Raw genomic sequence first — 13,897 nt, 5'->3', positions numbered from 1 at the left:
TGACAGTTCAGGATGATAGTACCTCTCTTACATGAAGCCTTTTATATATAACAATCCCCGAAACAGTTCCCGCCCCGTGTCCCACCCCCCCTGTCAGTGTGCCGTTGTCCTCTCTCAATAAGCTGTTAACCAACAAAGAGTCACTTCCCTGATAAGAGTAATAGGAAAAAGGTAAGTAGTGCATGTCAATGGGGGATCCGATCTCTCAGAACCCCTGTTTTACTTGTGGTAACTGTGTGCGTCGTTGGAAGTGGGGTAACCCCTAAGATATCATCCCTACGGTGTTGCTGCTCTCTCATCTCCACTCAATTCGCTCCTAGTCAGCTGGAGCGCTATCACCAGGGCCTCCCACGCTCTAGCCACCTCTAAGGCCTTGTCATTGTCTAGGCGCCTGGCCTGTTGCAGCCGCAAGGCGCTCTCTGCCTTCGCCCATCGTAGCAGAGCGGCCCTCCAACGCAAGTAGCTGGGTCCCTGGGCAGATTTCCAGTGCATGGCGATCTCCCGTTTGGCTAAAATCAGGCCCAAATCATAAAACTTACTAGTAACACGAGTACGGGGGGTGTGAGGGAACCATAACAGTAAGCAAGCGCCCATATCCGTGGCGATCTGCCGGTCCGTGACAGCATTCAGGCAGGCCATCACCGCTTCCCAGTAACCAGTCAGTGCACCACAGGACCAAAACATGTGTGCGAAGTCCGCTTCCGCTGTCCCACATCGAGGACAGAGCGATGATGCGCCCTCAAAATAGTGCGAAATCTTAACTGGCGTTAGGTACGCGCGGTGTAGAGTAAAGTACTGGATCAATTGGAACCTGGCATTCCGAGTGCCTTTCCATGCCCGCCGCAGTAGCTGCGGCCACGTCGACTGAGGAATCGGTCGTCCAATATCACCTTCCCACTTGGCTCTCAGCCTATCCATGGGCTGTAGGGCTTCAGCCGACAGCCTCCGGTAGAGGCAGGTGACGGGCTTGTAAGTACCAGCCGCCATGACCACATATTGGCAGCACTCGGTTGTCAGTGGCTCGGCGAGCCCTCCCTTCCAGTGTCTCCGAATACTGGCCACCAGTGCGGCGTGCAGCAGGTAGTCACCTCTTGGAAGGTCGTAAGCGTCCCGCAGCTCTTGGAATGTGAGCAGCGAACCATCTTTGTAGAGATCACCGAGCACTTGCAAACCGAGCTCCTCCCAGGTCGCCAGCGCAGACCAGTCACCACCATGCGGGAAGGCCGTGCACATCCCTAGCGGGATCTCAGGGGCATATGGGCGAGCGGTGCCGGAGCGCCTATGGCAACGAAGCCACCAGCTACGAAGTGTACATTCCTCCAGGGTGAGCTGGGTAAGGTCCAGCTTCTGGCCCAGGATTATAAAGGAGATGACATGTCTGGGAAACAGTCTGCCCTGTATTCCCTTTGGGCCCCGGTATTCTAAGGCCACCGCCTGGGTAAGCCACTGCAGCTGCGCCGCCAGATAATACCACTCAAAATCCGGGATCGCAAGTCCCCCCTCTGCCCTGGGACGCATCAACGTGGCCAGCGCAACGCGCCATCTACCCGATCCCCAGATAAACACCGGAGATTAAGGAGCGGAGTCTGCTAAAAACCGACACCGGGGTCCATATTGGTAGAGTGCGGAACAGATATAATAAACGGGGAAGTGCTACCATTTTCAGTAACGCCACTCGCCCCGCGACCGATAGAGGTAGCGTCCGCCAGAATCCCATGCAGCCTCGCAGACTCCGGATTCGTTTCTAGTTCCAATACCATCGAAGAAACTCTCATCAGGGCTTCTGTTGTTTCAGAATTGACTTTGGTGTGGATTTTCCTAAATAAAATTAAAAAAAATTATGTGTCAATATGTGTTAAATACCCTCTACTCTCATAGTGCCATCAGCCTCTATGTTGAGGAGTTTACCTAAAACTGGATGCATTGTTATAACTGTGACGGACTACATGGGGGTACACTTCTTTCTTCCCCAAACCGGGACACTGTGTGAGTGTTCGATGAATCCTACAAATCAACATTGTAGCGGTTAAGAGTCTATTGGTTCTCTGTATTTTATAAATTTACAATAATTCCAGCACAGCAAAACATGGCACTTCGTACCTTTTTACTTTGTTTCTTAGTTTGTCAGTTCATGAATATTCATCTGCTCTCTAAATTGTTCCTTCCTAGAAGCAATATATCGAGTTGTTTACTAAGCAGGCATGATTATAAAGATACTATGTGACATGTTACCATTTCACTCGAATCCAATGTGCGTACCTTTTAAAATTGAAACGCCGTTCGTGCCTCTTCGGCGGTTCTCACTGACCTCTGCAATGTTTCCTTTACATTTCGTTGCGGACGTGCTCCCAATTGTTTGTTTCTAAAACAAGCGCGTGACTCATTAGTATCACTCAGCGATCGAAAAGGTACGGTATCTTAAAACGATATTTCAAACTGCAACTCACTTCTACCTCTTTGTTATGCCAGCTATGGCGGCTCGTGTTCACAAGTCCCGACAATCTGTTGTAAGACGTGCAGTCTTCTTGCCTTGTCTTTTTTTGAGTTCAAATAGAATTTTATTAGGAGAAACAAAATTGGTAGTACAAAATTGAAATGGTATACAGTATCAACAACAAGAGTCATAAAGTAGTAGAACACAGTAAATATCAAGGGGGAAAGGACGCGGAAGGGGCGAAGGAAGAAGAAAAAGAAAGGGAAAAATAAAAAGTGAATGAGGCTAAAGGCACAAAATGTACATTGTGAGAGGCATAATAACGTGGGAAACAATGCAAATATACGCAAAAAAAATAAATGTTAGAGAAATATAATGAACGAAAGGTAACTCAAGGGGGTTTCGAAACTTCTTGTTGAATTGGGGACATATGAGAGGGACGCTTGGCACAGACATCCAGATAAAGGGTGACAGGAAGCCATAGCGCATGCCTTTTCGGGGCTAGGGTGAGGGGATAAACAAAGGCAGTGTCCAGTCTATGGTTATAACACACATTAAACCACCAAGCTTTGAAAGTAATACTCTTTGAGTCTTTCCAATTCACAGTAATCTGTTGAAACGCAACAGCTAATAACAAATCAATAATATGAACATTCATTTCAACTGCGGACCAAGAAGAAGAAAGGGAGCCAAGGAAGAGGTCAGGAAGAGAAAAGGGGATACAAGTGTGGAAAATAGAGTTCAGTTGATTCCATACTCTAATCCAAAATGCGTGCGTGAGAGGACAGAGAAAAAGCATGTGAAAGAGCGTGGCATTGGGGGCAGAACAGGACCAACAGGTTTCCGGGATCAAAGGAAATCTTCTATGGAGAATAGATGGCATGTAAAGAAGTCGATTGTAGATAAAGAAAAGGGTTTGAGTAAGGGAGGCAGCTCTAGAGGATTTGCGAAGCTTAGTCCATATTCTATCCCATAGAGAAGTGGGCCAAGAAACGGCAAGGTCAGATTCCCATTGCTCTTCTACTGTGGTTTTTGGCCGAGGCGATGGAGGATTATGAAAAGAATGATAGATGGAGGATGCTGAAGAATTGGAGCGTAGTTGAGAGTGTAGAGAAGAAAGTGCGGAATTAGCGACGGTAGTAGGAGAAGAATGAGGGAGGGAGTCAAATGCAGACATGACTGCAGTCTTGAGTAGGGCGTACTTATGAATGAAGGAGGGGGGGAGAGAGAATGTACGGCTAAGGTCAGAGAAAGTTATGAAGGTAGATCCCGTGAATAGCTGGGAGACCCAGATTAGACCACGCTGCCGCCAAGTTTTCCAATAAAAAGGTTTCAGGTTGATAAGAATACTGGCATTATGCCAGTTTTGGTGGTAAGAAATTCAGTGGTGGAAGAGGGAGGATCTGGAGTGGAAGCTAAAAGTAGTTTTGCAGTGTATTTATGAATGGGAGAGGATAAGAATTGGGGTTTACGGGAAAAGGAAAGAAATTCAGCGAAGTAAAAGGGGGAAAGAGAAAGACGTTCAAGTTCAGCCCAAAGTGGGAGAGGTTCGAGAGGATCTTTGAGCCAGATAGAAGCTTGTTTCAGAAGGAAAGCTTTGTGGTAAGCAGGGAAATTCGGAAAATTAACCCCGCCTTCCGATTTGGGGAGGCGCAATCGTGATAAGGACATGCGCGGTTTCTTGCTAGACCATAAGAAGGATGATAAGGTGGTATTGATTTTTGCAAAAAATTTGGCAGGGATGGAAACAGGGATATTAGAAATGGTGTAGAGGACGATTGGGGAGAGCATCATCTTGATAGTATCAAGACGACCCCACCAAGAGAGATAGAGGGGGTGCCATCTGGAAGTAAGGTCTGTTAGTTTCTGGGTACATTTAGTAAGGCATAATGAGATGGTGTCTGGGATAGAAGGGGTGATATGCAAACCGAGATATTTTATGTGGGTAGGACTCCATTTAAAGTTGGACGCCGCAAAGTCCGGCTTAAAGGTGAATTTAGTAAGGGGAAGAATTTCACACTTATCATTATTCAGTTTATAACCAGAAAGATGGGAATAAACGTTAACTTCGGCAAGGAAAGCTGGGATGGAGACAGATGGGTTCGAGATGAATAATAAAATGTCATCTGCGTAAGCAGCTAGCTTAACTTGAGAATGAGGAAGAGGAAAACCATGGATGTTTGGATTTTGACGGAGCTTGGATAAAAAGGGTTCTAGGGCAAGATTAAAAAGAAAAGGGGAAAGAGGGCATCCTTGCCTAACGCCTCTGCGAAGGTTAAAAAAAGAGGAAATTAGGCCATTGGCACAAACTGCTGCTCTAGGATTGGTATAAAGGAAGGAGATGAGGGAAATAAAGTGAGGGCCAAACCCAAACCATTTCAGCGCAGAGAAAAGAAAAGACCATTCGACCCTATCAAATGCCTTCTCGGCATCTAAGGCGATCGCGGCAAGGGAATCATTAAATTGTGATGATTTAGAGAGAACATTAAAAAGGAGTCTGGTGTTATCTGAAATAAAGCGGCCTTTAACGAATCCTGATTGTACAGGACCAAGGAGATCAGGAAGAAAAGGATCTAATCGGATGGCTAAAGATTTGGCATATAATTTATAATCAATGTTGATGAGTGAGATCGGTCTATAATTCTTGCTGTGTTGGGTGTCCTTCCCTTCCTTCGGTATAATACATATATAAGCATCTGCAAAGGAACCTGAGGAGGCTCCACTGATTTTGAAGGAATCAAGAAGGTGATGCAATTTGGGTAATAATATTTTGGCAAAGTGTTGGTAAAATTCGACAGTAAAGCCATCTGGGCCAGGGGCCTTGTCTTTTTTGAGAGAATGAAGTGCAGTATGTAATTCTCGAATGGTGAGGGGAGTTTCAAGGGAGGACAAGTCAACAGGAAAGTTGGGAGGAGGTTGAATGTTCGTGAAAAAGGAGGAAAGAGAATGATCAGAGGGTTGAGTTTCAGATGAGTAAAGTGTAGAATAGAAACGAGAGAATTCCTCCAAAATAGCAGTATCATTATGTTGCAAAACAGAATTAACATCAAAAACAGACTCAATATTCAATTTGTTTTGTTTAACTTTCAGATAATTGGCAAGGATTCTCCCCGCCTTATTTTTTCCCCCATAAAATTTCGAGCTGGATTTTAACAAGTACAACGATGCATCTTCAGTAGACTGTTTGTTATAATTCATTTTTGCATTCACAAGGGCTGTTAAACTGTCCTGGGTATGCGAGGTGTAAAAGGAGTGTTCTAGAGCTTTGATCTGAGATAAGAGGTCAGTTGTGCGCTGACGAGCAATCCTACGCTTAGCGGCAACATTTCTGATGATAAAGTCTCTGGCCGCCGCTTTGTAAGCATCCCAAATAGTATGAGTAGCTAAGGAGGGGGTATTATTGATGGCAAAAAATTCAGAAGTAAACTCAATAAAGGAGGCAGTAAATTTGGGATCTAGAAGAAGGGAATTATTAAAGCGCCATCTTTTAGGACCGGTTGACTTGGGTAAAATATCAATCTGAATGAGAACTGGGGCGTGATCAGAAAAAACAATGGGACCAATCTCAGCCTGGGTGGGGGATTGGGAGATATGATGAGAAAGAAAAATATAATCAATACGTGATTGGGAATGGTGAACCGGGGAATAGAATGTGAATTCTTTACTGGTGGGGTTACAAATGCGCCAAGCGTCGACCAGATTGTGCTGGGAGATGGCATGTGTGAACAGCTTATGGGACTTGTTAGGAGTGAAAAAAGATTTGGAGTGTCTGTCCAAAAATGGATCCAATGGCATGTTGCAATCACCTGCTAAAATAAAATTGTCATCAATACATTCAGTAATACGAGAGGCAAATGTATTCCAAAAAATAGGGTTTCCGCCTGTGGGGGCGTAAACATTAAGCAGGGAAAGAGGAACACCTTTGGAGGACAGCTTGACAAATAACCACCTACCATCAGGGTCAGATTCGGAGTGCAACACAGAATGGGAGAAGGACTTGCGGAGTAACAAAGCAACACCATTCCTTTTGCCATCGCCAGGAGCTGAGAATACCTTTCCTACCCAACCTCTCTGTAGTTTAGCAGCCTCAGTATCAGATAAATGGGTCTCTTGCAAGAAGGCGACATCTATATTTAATTTAGCTAAATGAGAAAGGATTTGTTGCCTCTTAATGGGCGAGTGTAAACCTTTAACGTTCCAGGAAACAACGCGTACTGACATCAAGAATAATTAGAAAGTGGAAATGATAAGAAGGAACATAAGAAAGCCTCAAAAGAGAAAAGAGAAGAGAAAAAGGGGAAGAAGAAGGGAAGAAGAATGTAAAAAGAAGGAGGAGAAAATGTTGGAAGATAAGAGAACTCGGAAAAGACTGCAGCAGAAGTGATACAAGAGAAAACTACAGGGAAAAATAGATACTGTAGGAAAAGTGGAGAAAACTGATGGGGTGAAGAGGAAAGGAAAGAAGAAAAGAGCCAGAAGAAGAGAATGGCAAGAAAAACCATGGTGAAAAATTTGAAGAAAAAGAAGAAGAAGAAGAAACGTATGGCAAGAAAATGGAGTTGTGAGAAGGAAAGAGAGAAAAAGGCGAACCAAAAGGAGAAGAGATCACTAGAAAGAGGAGTGAAGGGAAAACAAATAGAAAAAGCAGCGTAAACAGGATAAGATGAAAGATACAGAACTGACCAAAAGCAGAAAAAAGGGAATAAAACATGGAAAAGGAACATGTAAGGGACAGAGTCAGGTAAACAAAACCGACTAACAATGATGAAAAAACTAGTAACTAGAGGAGAAGGGAAAAATGGCCAGATACTTACAAGGGTGAAGAATGAGGGTACGAAATCTGGAAGGAGGACGGAAGGGATGAAAACGGAGACAAGACGAGGGGGGTAAGGCCAACCAACGAAGGGCAGGAAACGGGGCAACGATACGTCCAGCCAGGGAGACAGGACGGGGCGCGAAAACAGGGATCTGCAAAAAGAGGGAAAACAGCACAATTAGATGAGAAGAAATATCACAGAGAAAAACAGTAAAAATAAGACAAACGTGTCATAAGATGCAAGAGACATTAAAACAGGGTCTCGAGCAAAAAAAGACTAAACATGAACCAGGTTAAGGAATAACAATCAGTAAAACGAGAAAAACAGGGCTTAAAAAAGGCAACAGATCATCAGGAAATCCAGGGACAGCAGTGCAAAAAAGTCACGGAGGAAATGATGATGAAGAACCGGAGCCGGAGAATTCCATGTTACCAGGACCACAGGAGTTGAGAAAACTACGAAGGCGCACTGGATCTTCGTAGGTCGTGGTCTTGTTGTTGTGGGTAACCTTGAATAGGCTAGGATGAAATAGGCCATATCTTGCTCCAATAGAACGAAGTTCTGCTCTCATGTCCAGGAACGCTTTTCGTCGACTTGCTGTGGCCTTGGCGTAATCTTGGGCGAAGAAAAGGGTGGAGTCAGACCAAATTAGGCGTGGAGAAGCTTTAGCTGCCAAGAGGACCTTCAAAAGATCCGTGTATTCCAGAAAATACATTATGTCACCCCTGGGCGTCGCAGTTGGAGAGTTAGAAGAGGGAAGTCGACCAAGCCTATGGGCCCGCTGAATGTTGAGCGTGGTGTCTGCGGGCAGATGCAGAAGCTTGGGCAAAAGGGACTTGAAGAAAGTTATAGGATCGTTCCCCTCGCTACCTTATTTCAGGCCGTAAAGACGAAGATTATTGCGCCTATTTCTATTTTCAAGGTCTTCCACCTGCTTCTGGAGGGAGGACAGCTGTGCATCCATGAAGGGAATTTTGATGGCTGACTCTCGAAGAGTTGAGACAGATTTTTCCACAGTGGAGACTCTGGCATCCATTTGAGACCAATTGTCAGTGAGCGTTTGCAACTTGGCATTAGTCTCTTCCATATATGGGCGCAATGCTCTAATCTCCTCAAGTAAAAGCTCCATGGAGATGGTGGAGGGGGGTAAAGTGGGAGACGGGGGATTTTTCTTCAATCTCTTTGGAGTAGTTTTAGAGGAGTTCTGTGGAGAAGGATCCATTGCGGACACCGAGTCCCCAGCGTGAATGGGCGTAGAAGCTTCTAAATGAGCGAGTTCTGAGAACAGTTTGGAGTTTTTAATGTAGTTGCGCTTGGGGGTCTTTCCAGTAGTATTCGCCATGCAAGCGTGCGTGGAGAGGAGTACAGAAGGCACACGCACAGAGTCTAAACAAGCCAAAAATGGGTTATTCAGGCAAAAAGCGACCAAAAAGCAAGGCAGGGAACTCAAAAAGAGTCAATGTGCAGCGAGGAGCAAGAAAGGCAACAAAATGGCCAAAGGAGAAAGGAAACTCCTAGTGTAGGGCGCAAGAATATTGCTCGTGAGGAAAGTACATCACAAAATGGCGTCTCGCCCTGAGGAGAATGCGAGGAGCCAGAGGTATTGCATTTGTGGATCCAAAGTTCAAATAAAAGTCACCTTAAGGAAGTCACAGCTGTCTCCATACTCGTAGTGCCGATGTTGAGGATCCTGGAGGCTGCGTGACGCTGGAGAAGAGCTGTGAGGCGTCGATGCGCAGCTCCGCGATGAGAGACAAAATGGCGGTCGCGGCCGCTTCAGAGCCGCGACCGGGATGAAAATGAACTGCTGCGGGAATAAGGGCGTCACATCAGCGCAGGAGTCAGCTCGCTTGAAGCCCGGCTCTTTCTCATGCCGAACGCTGTTTCCGCTGTGGAGATTAGGCAGCGCAATCCGCCTGTCGGCCCTGGCGCGGACGGAGCTCTACCGCCGCACCTCCATTCGGTTCGGGCGCTTAGCCACGCCCCTCCTTCTTGCCTTGTCTTATTAACACGGATTTCCAGTTTTGTTCACTTTTGCTTTTTGAGAACACCATTTCATTGCATTGTGGGATGAGTATTCATCTATGTGCCGCATTGTAAATATTTCTCAAAGCCACTCAGTGGACACCTTGAATACTGATGCAGTCGAATAGCTACACTTTTGAAAGTTCAGACATTTCATTCAATCCTGTGATGGTGCAATTGAATTTTAAAATCAAATACGCTTTTTTCGTAGAAGCATCTCTTCCACATCACCTCCTCTTGTGCCTACCGAAATGGCTTTCAAAATCGTCCATTTCCAATCATTTGATCCATGATTTTTTTCCCCAAAAATGCGCCACCATGGGGGCATTCGGGACCTTTTTGTTAATTCTGGACCGCTGTTGGACAATTCGTTGGTTGACTAATTGACTTGTCTTCTCAATGTAAACCTTCGAGCACGGGCACACTACTGCATCTATGACATTTTTTGTTTTACAATTCTTGAATTCAAGATGTTTCCACTTTATTCCATTGTTTCAAAATTCTGTGCCTTCAATAGTGATATTGCACACTGAGCAATTACCACATCTATGATGCCCCTGGACTGGTTTCAATTTTAGTTGTGATCTTAAATTACTCTTCAGTCTGTTAGATGGTAATTCTGCAGTATTATTTTTTGACGAATTGAAAAGTTATTTTTCATGGCAAATAGTGGAGGGGCGAACTTGCATTCCATATGTTGTAACAGTTGCCAGTGTTTTAAAATTATCTGTCTGAATTTGTTAGTTGCGGGGCTGTAGGTAGATACACACATCAATTTTTCCAGCGTTTTTTTGATTTTCTTTGTAACAGTGTCTCACGTGGGGTAAATCTAGCTCTTTTTAAAGCATGACTCAGGGATTTTTTGGGGTATCCCCTTTCTTTCATCTGTTGACAGAACGTTCCTGCATGAATCTCAAAATCTTTAACCCTTGAGCAATTCCTGCGAATTCTCAATAGTTGGCCGTAATGTGTGAACTGCTGTGATCTAGGATTGTTTTATGATCTGTTTCTTTTCGATTCAGTGTGCTGGTTAATATGCCATTCCGAGGGATTACTTCAAAATCCAGAAAAGTCATGTTGGTGGTACTTTTGGTGATGCTAAATTTGATGTCCGGATGTCTCTTGTTTATCTACTTATGGAATCTATCCAGATCTGCCTCGGTGCCCTCCCAAAGGCACCAAATGCCATCGATGTATCAATGCCATTGTATGATGTTTTTAAAGAATGGATTATTGTTGAGAACAAATCTCTCCTCATTCTGCGCCATGAAGAGTACCGCCATTTCCGGCGCAAATGGACATCCCATGGTGGTGCTCTTTATTTGCATAAAGAACAAGAAATAGTTTTTTTTCAATGCTATTTCCGCCAATCACAGGACAAAGTCTGTTAGTACTCTGTGGGGTCTCTCTCTTTTTTCCAAATATATTCCGATTAGCATAAAATGACATCACATGCTCGGCTGCGCAGCGGGCGCGACGCGGGCACGCCGAAGGCGCGCCTAAGGCAAGCCCGTCTGCGCCGGTCCGCGCCGGGCCCAGGGCCATACCCCCTGCCCAAAACTATCCTGACAGAGGACAGCGGAATTACTCCAGCCAGGAGCTCCTATCACTAAGACCCAGCGCCACATGTACCCCGATTGAGCTACATAAGGAAGGCAAAAAATGTCCATATTGCTCATGCGCTTTTGCATTCTCACCTAGTAGGGACCCTAACATGCCCCAAAACCAACCCAAGATACCAAATTATAGAAACATTACTATCAAGGCTGGCTTAATCAATGTCAGGTCCATGGTTAAACACAACACCCATACAGCAGAACTAATTGAAAGCCAAAATATTGACTTACTGTTTGTTACCGAAACCTGGGCAGACGAAGCATCGGATGCCGATCTGACCCTTGCCATCCCCGAGGGCTTCTCTATTTTTAGAGCAGACAGAAAAATGAAACGCGGGGGAGGTTTAGCAATCATAGCAAAAGAGGAACTCAGGATCAAGAGTTCAGAAAGAGGAAGTAACCCGGACTGTGAAACCTTGACCTTTCAAATTAAGAATACAAATAACTACACGTTCAATGGCCTATTAATTTACAGACCACCTAGTGCCAAGACGCCTCTAATTGAGCTTTTAAGTCCGTTCTTAGAATCGAACGTGACAGGCCCTGACTATACAATTCTAGGAGATTTCAATCTGCGCTTGGAGAAAATTTCTGATTCCAAGGTAGCTTCATTTAAGGATGCAATGGCAAACTTTGACTTGGACCAAAAGGTACACCTAGACACTCAATGTGCTGGCCACACCTTAGATGGCATCTTCACCTCATGTCCGAGCCGAAACAAAATTGATACTCTCCTGGTCCCATGGTCAGACCACAAGCTGGTCTCCTTCTTATTAGAAATTAAAGAAGATACGGGGAGGCCCGCTGAAACTCTTAAGAATACTACATATCCCGACTGGTCAAAAGTCAACCCCTAGGCTCTTACTGACACACTCCGCTCATCATACCCAGCTCTTGATGTAGACAGTAATATAGCCTGTAAACAACTTAATGAGTGGTGGGATGCTGCAGTTCAACTCACAGTCCCACAAAAGACAGTGACTTTCAAAAGAAAGACCCCCTCACAACCATGGTTGAAGGCACAAAAACAGACGTGTAGAAGAGCAGAGAATAAGTGGAGAACCAACTACGACACCCAGCTCAGGCAAGAATATAAAGCAGTTCTAGCCAGTTATAAAAACTTAACAATAACGGAAAAAAGCAAATATTTCGTTCAGAAAATCAACGAGTTAAAAAACTCTAGTAAGGCTCTCTTTGCTACTGTAAAAAAACTATCAAAAATTGAAAACAGCAGCTCAGAAGAAATGTCGTCAGACTTTTGTAACACATTAGGTGATATCTTTGTTAACAAAGTATCTTCAGTTTATGACTCTTTTAAAAGCCACCACACAGATATGGCAGCCCAGGCTACCTCACACCCAATAAATATAGCGCAACAATCAGCTCAACCTATACTATTCCATTTCATCCCTCCTACAGCAGATCAAATTCAGAAAGAGGTGCTCACCACTAATTCAGGCAGCCCAATGGACCCTTGCCCGCCCAAAGTAATGCAAATCTGCCCAGAACAGCTGAGCCTGTTACTAGAAAAACTATTTGCTCAAATCCTAAGAACTAACACCTTTCCAGATGACTGGAAAATGATATCGATTATGCCTCTATTGAAAAAACCAAATCTAGATTGTGAGGAACCAAACAATTACAGACCAATAGCTAGGATTCCTTTCGCCGCGAACATTTTCGAGAAACTTTTAAACAAACAGTTATCCCTCTACCTGATGGATGGTAATTGGCTGGACCATTCTCAGTTCGGTTTTCGCGAGGGACACGGAACGGAGACTGCTCTACTCACAGCAGTGGAAGAACTTAGGAAGGTGTTGGACAATGGAGCGAAGGCCGCCTTGGTGCTACTAGACCGATCGGCGGCCTCCGACACGGTCAGCCACGAGATTCTCCTAACTCGTTTGAGAGCAGCAAAAATTCATGATTCAGCATGTACCCTCATCGCTTCCTACTTAGAGAACAGAACCTTCTCGGTGGAATTAGGAGGGGCTAAATATAAACCATTTAACTCACCATGCGGGGTCCCGCAGGGGTCCTTGCTGAGCCCCACCCTTATAGGTGGCCCCTCTTGCAGAAATTATAAGGGACTGTGACTTCACCCCAATATCCTACGCCGACGATACCCAAATCGTGGTGTCCATCAGCAAGGATGTGAAGGAGACAGCAGAAAAATGTCAACTATGTATGCTACAGGTCAGCCAATGGATGAAAAAGAATTGCCTAAAGCTTAACGGGGACAAGAGCGAGGTGATGATACTAGGGGGCGACACAAATATCTGGTCCCCCGCATGGTGGCCCAATAATCTGGGTAGATGCCCAGAATCGTCAGAAAAAGTGAAGAATCTGGGCATTACTCTAGACACCAATCTTTCCTTTGACGCCCAAGCCAGCAAGCTGGCATCAACAATCTGGTTCATCTTAAAAATGATAAAGAAGATATTGCCTTACCTACCACAGGATTCGCGTAAGACAGTGGTGACAGCTTTAGCCTTGTCAAGACTGGACTACGGGCTTATATGCTGGAGCCAGGACAAAGATCTTAGCCAAACTACAACGCCTGCAGAACGCAGCAGCCAGGCTGGTACTCGGCATACCTAAGTTTGAGCCGATCAGCCACAAACTAAGAACCCTGCATTGGCTGCCAATTGCAAAAAGGGTGCAATTCAAATCATTGTGCCTGGCCTACGAGAAACTTCATGGAACAGGATCGCAATTTCTGAAGTCACATCTAAAACAATACGAACCAACCGGACTTCTTAGATCCAGCCAACTGAAACTCATCAGGGTCCCAAAATTTAGACGAGCCAGCTGGGGTGGAAGAAGTTTCCTGGTACATGCAGCACGAACCTGGAATCGGCTGCCTTTTGCTATAAAAATCAGCCCATCCTTGGAATCCTTCAGAAAGGAAGTCAAAACCTTGTTGTTCTCTGCACAGCTCTAGCTACCATTCTCGATAGTCGAGGGTCTGTCATAGCGCCAAGACACCTTCGGGCAATCGCGCG

At 45.0% G+C, this 13,897-nt stretch overlaps 1 protein-coding gene across 1 annotated transcript in view; it reads left to right on the top strand.

Moving 5' to 3' along the window:
* PRMT3 (protein arginine methyltransferase 3) overlaps nucleotides 1-13,897 on the top strand; it is a 919,521-nt gene that overhangs the window by 294,355 nt on the left and 611,269 nt on the right. The window lies entirely within an intron of this gene.

The sequence above is a fragment of the Lissotriton helveticus genome, chromosome 3_2 (genome assembly GCF_964261635.1).
Source record: "Lissotriton helveticus chromosome 3_2, aLisHel1.1, whole genome shotgun sequence".
In the NCBI taxonomy this organism is placed as follows: domain Eukaryota; kingdom Metazoa; phylum Chordata; class Amphibia; order Caudata; family Salamandridae; genus Lissotriton; species Lissotriton helveticus.
This window is presented reverse-complemented; position numbering and strand designations above follow the sequence as displayed.